The following is an 8971-nucleotide window of genomic DNA, read 5'->3' as shown; positions in this document are numbered from 1 at the left end:
GCACTTCTCGGTCTCCGTAGAGAGAGAGAGAGAGAGAGTATAATGTAAAGAATAAATATTTTACAAATATTCAAAAATATTATATAAAAAATATTAAAATAATAATTTTAAAATATTGTATACATATTTATTTATATATATATATATATAATGTATAATATATAAACTGTATATTATAATAAATTTGTATAAATATAAATTCTATATTTATTTATATAACATGTCATATATGCTCATAAAAATATATGTTTTTTTAAACAGTGGGTGAGTAGTTTGCTGTGTTTTATATAGCTTTTAAACTATGTTTTGCTAAAAATTGTTTAAGGGGTTTATAGTACAATTTTCTGCTGATTTCAGCACACTATTGTAGCGAATCAGCTCATGGGAAATATGAATAATTAACCATAACTAGTTATAAATATGTACATTTAACTTTTCTGGCCTCTTATTGCTACCTGTCCCAACTTTTTTGGAATGTGTAGCTCTCATGAAATCCAAAATGAGCCAATATTTGGCATGACATTTCAAAATGTCTCACTTTCAACATTTGATATGTTATCTATATTCTATTGTGAATAAAATATAAGTTTATGAGATTTGTAAATTATTCCATTCCTTTTTTACTCACAATTTGTACAGTGTCCCAACTTTTTTGGAATTGGGTTTGTATTTATTGTAATGTTTTTAGAGACTATTATTTTAAATTTACTTATTGATATGTTTCTTTTTTCATTAATTTTAGCACATTATTATTATTTATTTTTTAAGGTTTATTTTTGGCATTTTCACCTTTATTATGATAGGACAGATCAGAGCTGACAGGAAGTGAAGTGGGAGAGAGATAGGGGGCGGGATCAGGGAAAGGTCCTTGAGTTGGGATTCAAACTCGGTATGTCCATAGCACAACAGCACTGTATGTTGGTGCGCTGCCCACAAGGCTATCGCCGCCAACACATTATTATTTGTTTATTGATTTTTAATATTGGCCATTGATTGTCTATAACAAAAAATAATAATCATCTATAAAATTATTATTGGCTTTTCTGTATTAGTCATAATTTAAATATTGGCGCATCCCTAATTGATTGTTTTGAAATGGGTTTCTAAAACACAACCCACTTCTGCTATTGGTCAATCAAACTGGTATTCCCGCCCCAAAACTCATGCCATCGGTTGAGGCAAAGTTGTTGTTCTGGGCTTTTGGTAACACTTTAGTATCACTATTAACTTGTTGCTTATTAGCATGCCTATTATTAACATTTTGGCTGTTTATTAGTACTTCTAAAGCACATAATCTGCATGACCATATTCTACATCGCTAATCCTACCCAATACCTAAACTTAACAACTACATTTCTGACTATTAATAAGCAGCAAATTAGGAATTTATTGAGACAAAAGTAATAGTTAATGGTTTGTTAATAGTAAAAATTAGACCTTACAGCATTCATTTAATGATGAGTAAATGAACAAGCAGTTCATTTAATTGCAATTTTAGCATTAATCAAGGTTTGTACAGTATGTCAGTTTGAAAAGTGATTTAATAAAAAAAAATTAATACACTGATAATTAATTTTTTTAGATGGCAACATTTAAATTGTATTTTAAAAAGTTACTGTATATGATGTAAACATGATCCATTAAACTCATGCCATTGGTTTAATGTAATTTTGCTATTATGGGCTGGATAGGTTTTTATTTGATTTGATTTTATTTTATTATCTATCTATCTATCTATCTATCTATCTATCTATCTAGTTTGTGTAGTGATTGTTTGTCCTTTTTATAATTGATTAGCCATATCAAGGTATGTCAGTTTGAAAAGTGATTTAATAAAAAAAAATTAATACACTGATAATTAATTTTTTTAGATGGCAACATTTAAATTGTATTTTAAAAAGTTACTGTATATGATGTAAACATGATCCATTAAACTCATGCCATTGGTATATTGTAATTTTGCTATTATGGGCTGGATAGGTTTTTATTTGATTTTATTTTATTTTATTATCTATCTATCTATCTATCTATCTATCTATCTATCTATCTATCTATCTATCTATCTATCTATCTATCTATCTATCTATCGTGTTTGTGTAGTGATTGTTTGTCCTTTTTATAATTGATTAGCTATCAGTCCATATCAAGATTTAATTTTTTTTTTGTTATTACTTTAGCAGACCTGAAATCTCATTGAGATGTAATGAGTGTATTTTAAAGGACATTATGAAGACATTAGGTACTGCTCCATTTCTGCCTGTTTACAATAATGCTGATATGAATGAGAAGTGGGGAGCGGTTACCAGGGCGACTAAAAGTGGACAGAGCCAGCCTCTCAGTCCCTTATTTGCCAAGGAGGCGTGAGAGAGAGCGAGCCAGGGGAGTGGAAAAGAAGGACAGCGTGCTGCATGTGTACAGTTACACACAAAAACACGTTCACACACATACCCAGTCAGTCCAGGGAGACAGAGGCAGTGTTGGTGTCTCTGTAGAGTTCTGTCTCTATGTTTTTCACTCAGTTGTATCCATTAGCCAAGATGCCGCAGAGAAAGAGGAGTTTCACTTTTGGAGCGTACGGCGGGTAAGAGCAAACGCTGTTTACCGAAACATCTCACATTCACTTTTCTTACTCTGTGCTGTTAAGTGTGATTATAAATGATCTGTCGGGATATCAGCAACTGTGTTTACGGTCTCAGCAGAGAGATACAATATCAGCATGTTTGAATGGAAATGCATTGTAAAAGCGGAGTGTTATCGCTACAAGCAGACTTGATTTCATCACTGCTATATATTTGAATGACAGGACTGCTCTCTCGGAGTGCAATGCTCTAGTGAACTGCTCTCCTGCAAGTAAACCCTGTTATTAAAGCCCATTATAGCAGAGAGGGTAATTGAGTTTGGATTGAATTAGACACTGCGGTTGACTGAAGCATACACACATCCAGACAGAAACCTTGTGTCTGAGAAGCAGCCAGGGTGGTTAATGTAATCACAGGCTCTATCAATCCGGCCTTAAGGATTCGATTAAGCACGCTTTAAGTGATCTGTTGATTCATTAGGGAGGAATTCAATCCTGAGATTTCATTTGACTGATTACCCACAGATTCCTCTGCCTGTAAAGGGATCCTGTCTGCTCAACAGGTGCAAGGCTGCCATATTTCAGTTCTGTGTTGTCAAGTGTTAACCGTGTCCGTGTGGCTGATCTGATCACAGAAATGCTGAAGAAGACACATTTAACCTGTGCCACCAGAACTGTCCTTAAATAGATGCATTAACAGGACACATTGCACATTTCATCTAAAAGCTTATGCTTAAATGCTTGAAAATTGTTTAGCAGACCAATATAAATACACATCAATTTCTTAAATACTAAAATCCTATATACAAACTGCAGACTGAATACTGTTTAAAAAACATTATGCTCATGACCACTTGCTGGAAGGAATTAATAATTAAAATATGACTGAATAAATTACTTTTTAAACTGACAAGTAGGCATTTTTAATCCTTAATTCATGTAACAGTGACATAATATTATGTGTAAAATAGATGTAATAGTAAAATAATAAAATAATTGAAGTTTGAAATAAAAAAACATGAAGTAATTGCAACAAAACAATACATTAACTTTTTAAAATCCAATTTAAATGGAGTTTTAAATGATTTGTCAATTTAATTTGTATTGTTCCATTTAAATACAAGTGTCAATTAAAGAGGTCCTATTATGCTCTTTTACAAAGTCTTGATTTTGTTTTGGGGGTGTACTAGAACAGGCTCTCATACTAGGTTGTTCGAAAAACACATTATTTTATTTTTCTGGCATAAACGGCTCGAATAGTTCCTGTATCAAATGAAGGCCCGCCTTCTGAAATACGAAATGTGCTGTGATTGGTTAGCTGGGCCAGTGTGTGCTGTGATTGGCTCCACTCGGCACCTGGTCGGGAAATGTCACGCCTCTTACCATAGCCGCCTGCAAGCTTCATTGTAAATAGTGCGTCAATATCAAATCAATTTGAGCACGATTTAAACCCGGATGATTGTAACCACTCTTAAGTTCGTCTGCCTTGGGAAAGCTAGCGTCTCTCCGACATAGTGATAACACTCGTTGCCTTCTCTAGTGCAGCTCAACCAGGTCTCGTCCCATTCGTCGATCTTTGTGATATCACAAATCCCAGAAAATATGCGTTGTAGTCCAAACAAGTCGTTCGTTTTTTGAAAAGTGATTTCTGTTAAATAAAATATCTCCTTTTGAAGTGGACTTTGAACTTTGTAACTTTGCAGATCTTTTTTATGCTCAAACAGCAACATTACAGACTAACTAAAGTTGAAACATAATAGGACCCGTTTAAAGTCTATATGTCAATTTGAAAAGAGATTTTACATTTACATTTACATTACACACCAGTTAAATTTACATTTTATTTTTGAATTAATACACTAGTTAATATACATTTCTTAATTGTATTTGTTTATTAATTTCTAATAAAAATTGCGTTATGACCAAAAACTATATTTACATGTATATATAAATATATTTTATATATGTACTATATTTATATATCAATATATTTAATTAATTAATTTATCTTTGGTTACAACATAATTCCTATTTGTGTAATATGTAGTGCTGAATCGTGATTAATCATATCCAAATAAAAGTTTTTGTTTATATAATATATGTGTGTGTACTGTGTATATTTGTTATATATATATATATATATATATATATATATACACATTTATAAATTGAATATATATATTATTTAATTTACATTTAGTTTGTTGAAATGTTAAAATAACTCAAATTAAATAAAACTAAAACTTAATAAAAGACCTATGCATAATAAATTCAGACATAATTTAACTAAAATTAAAATAAATAACAAATACAAACAATACAAATCAAACAATAACATAAAAACTGCCAAACTTACATGCTAAAAAACAACAACTTACTTACACATAGTAAGAAATGGTTATAAAAACTGAAACAGAAGTTAAACAAGTAGTAGGAAAGACGAGAAATAAAAAGCGATACTTATATATATATATATATATATATATATATATACATAATGTGAGTATATGTATATATACACATACAGTATATATTTGAAAAATATTTACATGTATAATATTTATATTAATATAATTTGTTATATTTAAATATATTTAATATATTTTTATTAAAGGAGGCATATTATGCCCCTTTTTACAATATAAAATATAAGTCTCTGGTGTCTCAAAAATGTGTCTGTGAAGTTTCAGCTCAAAATACTCCACAGATAATTTATTATAACATTTTGAAAATGTCTGTTTTGAGTGGAAGCAGAAACACATTGTTTTTCTAAATCTACTGCTCTGGTCTCCTCTGAGGCTGGGACTCTAAACAGTGTTCTGTGCTCATCTGTGCAGCCAAAGACAGAACAGTTAGCATGCTTTGCTCAAACTTTCGCCATGGCATTAGAGCTGGTACACCGTTGTTGCTTGCGAAATCAAGACGCGCTTGCTTTCTCAGACGCTTGCAGAAAAAGGCTTACCAAAACAAAATGACTGGGTTAATCTTTTTCACGTTTCCTTGGTTGGTAGATGCACCGGGGACCTGATTATAGCACTTAAAACCTGGAAAAGTCAGATTTTCATGATATGTCACCTTTAAATATATACATGCATGTGTGTGTATTCATATATATACATAATAAATATACACAGTACACACACATTGTACACAAAAACTTTTATTTTGGATGCGATTAATCGCGATTAATCGTTGCCCAGCACTAGTAATATTATTTGTTTTTGATTATATATATAATATAAAAATTAAGGGAGTTTGGCTGGTAGTACATTCAACACTTTAAAGGGCCGCTTGTACTTTTACGAGTTTGCTTCACCCACTTTGTTGATGGAAGGAAAATCCGTATTGATCCTTTTTCTCATTTCGCTCAGTAAATTGTCTTTGGTTGCGTTTTGACATTTGCTTGGTCCTAAAGATTGTGACATCTAAAAGCCATCTCTGAAAATTGATCCGAGTGTAGATAACAAGTGAACAGATTTGCTTTGCAGGTGATCCTTGTTTATATGGCCTCATGAACATGCACCTGTAGAACCTAGACAAACACTGTATAACTCAGTGTTATGTAGCTCATTGAGATCTTTATGTATTTGCCTTTGATGACAATCCCATTTACAATTACTCATTTGTCAGATGGTTTTATCCAAGTAACCTACACTACAAAGACAGTCCTCCTAAACAATGATCAAGTGTATAATTCATGATGGCTTCAGTTTCCAGCCCAGATCTTGAAGCCACAGCCATCTAAAAGAAACAAAGATTTAGCCTCTGTTCGAATAATGATCTCATTATGCAGGTTCAGCATGTGGATCTGCGTGTGGAAGGTCCCCTCAGGTGACCTCAGACTGAAATATGGAGTCATTTTCTAAATGAAGCCTGGTGATGCTATGTTGGCCCATCTCTCTGGCCTCATGAACTCTTAATGGAGTCTAATGAAATAAACAGCAGGCTCAGGCTTTGTCCCAGATCATGAAATGCTTTTCCTTTTTGTCTTTCTATCTTTCCCTTAGTCTCAAAAAGACTCTTGAGTGGTCCCTGTTCAGAATCAACCATGTGGAAAAGCTACTTGTTTTGAGAACAAGCAGAAGATATGCCGGTTTCTCGGCAGTGGGCGGAGCTAACGCGCGAACAGCTCTCGTTGGTTGGCGCTCATCTATTATCATCCCTGTTTTGATTTCAGCAAATCAGTTCGAGCGAACGCTGACAACGTGATTAATATTCATGAACCCAGCAGATAATAATAGTAGTAGTAGTAGTAGTATATTTTAATAATAATTACTATTACCTATGACCAACAATATTTTAAACACTACCACCAGTCCTACTTTCAGTTAAAATGACAAATATGCATTCATTCATGGTTACCGATTTTGAGTTCTAATCACTAGTTCTATCATTAAATAGTGCTTAATTATCATATCATAATATAATGCTTGATTGGCTGAAGTAAAATAGTATATCAGTCTGGTGAGTAAACAAAAAAATGTACTAGCCAATGGCGGTTATATTGCCAAGGTGTGCGTAGAGGGTTGTGGGGCAAAGAATGGTACAGGGAGTGAACCGAGAAGAATTGGGAACACTGAAAAAAAATCACTCAGAAATTGAAACAAATATTTAAATTTCACAAATACTTACAAAAAATGTCAGGTAACACATTGAATTAAAAGTGAAACATTGAAGTAGATAGTATTTTTTTTTTGTAAACATACTCCAATAATCTTTATTTTAATTTGAAATATAATTTTTACAGTCTAATTGGTAATTGACCATTTCATGCCATTTTCCTTTGATTCTACAGTGTTGGTTTGTACATATTGTTTTCAATTAACACAGATTTAGTTAAATGACGAAGATTAAAGGTGCTTGTCAGCATTAGTTTTTCTAATCCACTGTTTGTTTACTGAATGGCATTTTAAAGAGGCAGAACCGTTTTCATTAGGGTTTTACTTTGCATTACAAAACCATGTGTGCACCTCTCAAGGGTCTGTGACCACTCATCCACCTCTCTCGGGGTGATCCAAAATCACCCGATTTACTAAAGTTAAAAGGTATATGGTTTATGCCATTTAACATCACATTATCATCATCATCATCATCATTTGATCAATTGCTATTACTCGTATTGGTATATAGAAAATATACACAAAAAAAATGTCATGATGTAGTAGTGTTTTTATGAATGTAGAAATGTATCCGTAGTATTGATATCTGTATTGGTCAATATTGGATATTTAATTATCATTGCCATGATTTAACACTGACTTTATCAAAGGTAATCTTTAAGAATAGAAAGAAAAAAATATTAACACTGATAAAAGTAACCTTATCTCAAAATTAATATCAATTCCATACTGTACATTAATTTTGTGTTGCCTACATTTACATGTAGCATGTAAAATGGCTGATTTGACATTTTTATTTAAAATATTTTTTTTAATAAATGTATGTTTATTTATCAAGGATGCACTAAATTAATCACAAGTGACAGTAAAGACATTTATAATTTTTTATGAAGGTAGGCCTAACAAGACTGCTTGAAATTCAGCTTACAAATTACATATTTTTAAAATATAAAACAGCTCATTTAAATTGTAATAATATTTCACAATATTAATGTTTTTATCATCAGTTTTTTATCAAATAAATGCAACCTTGGGGAGCAATAAAGACTTATTTTAATACATTAAAACAAAACTGCCCCCAAACTGAACAGTAGTTTGAGGAAAATAGTATAGAGTTTTAATATTGTCAGTTTAACGGTTAATGGTTAATAAATAAAAAAATTCTGTATTTTAAGGATTTTAATTTTGCTGATTTTTTAGTAAATACTGAGTCTAATTTTCATTTATTTTGTGAATTTACCTTTAAACCCCAGATCAAATTTCCAAATGCTGTCACACGTTTGATGCATTCCAGCACTGTGTGTCACAAGACAGGTGCTGCTGCTGTTTTAATGGGTCTCTGCACCTGTGCTGTTTTGTAACAACAAATGTGGACATTACAGCTTGGAGACACACTTCTGCTGAAACCTGAAGAGCTGCGAGACGGTCTGCATGTGTTAAGGCACCCGCATACATTAATCTGGCTGTCACATTGTAGACTTGCGACTGGTACGACTGTGTCTCAGTACAGTACATCCACTGTACTATTACTCTCTACTGTCTTTCAGTGGCAGCTTTCAGATGTTGAATGTTGATATTGAGGCCTGCATTGTTTCACACTTTGTGGTTTGGAGAGATAGCAGCGCGCTGTATACTTACCTCGGACTTGTGAGCGTCAGCCTGGGATGATTCCAGCGCGGCTCTCCGCGCTCTCAAGCAGTGGTGCCGATCGCTGGTTTTTGGAGGTCAGCAGATTCTTTATGCCCAATTTCAATGTTCCAGTGGGGCAACCCTC

This window comes from Sinocyclocheilus grahami, unplaced genomic scaffold (genome assembly GCF_001515645.1).
Source record: "Sinocyclocheilus grahami isolate Dianchi unplaced genomic scaffold, SAMN03320097.WGS_v1.1 scaffold137.1, whole genome shotgun sequence".
Lineage (NCBI taxonomy): Eukaryota > Metazoa > Chordata > Actinopteri > Cypriniformes > Cyprinidae > Sinocyclocheilus > Sinocyclocheilus grahami.
This window is presented reverse-complemented; position numbering follows the sequence as displayed.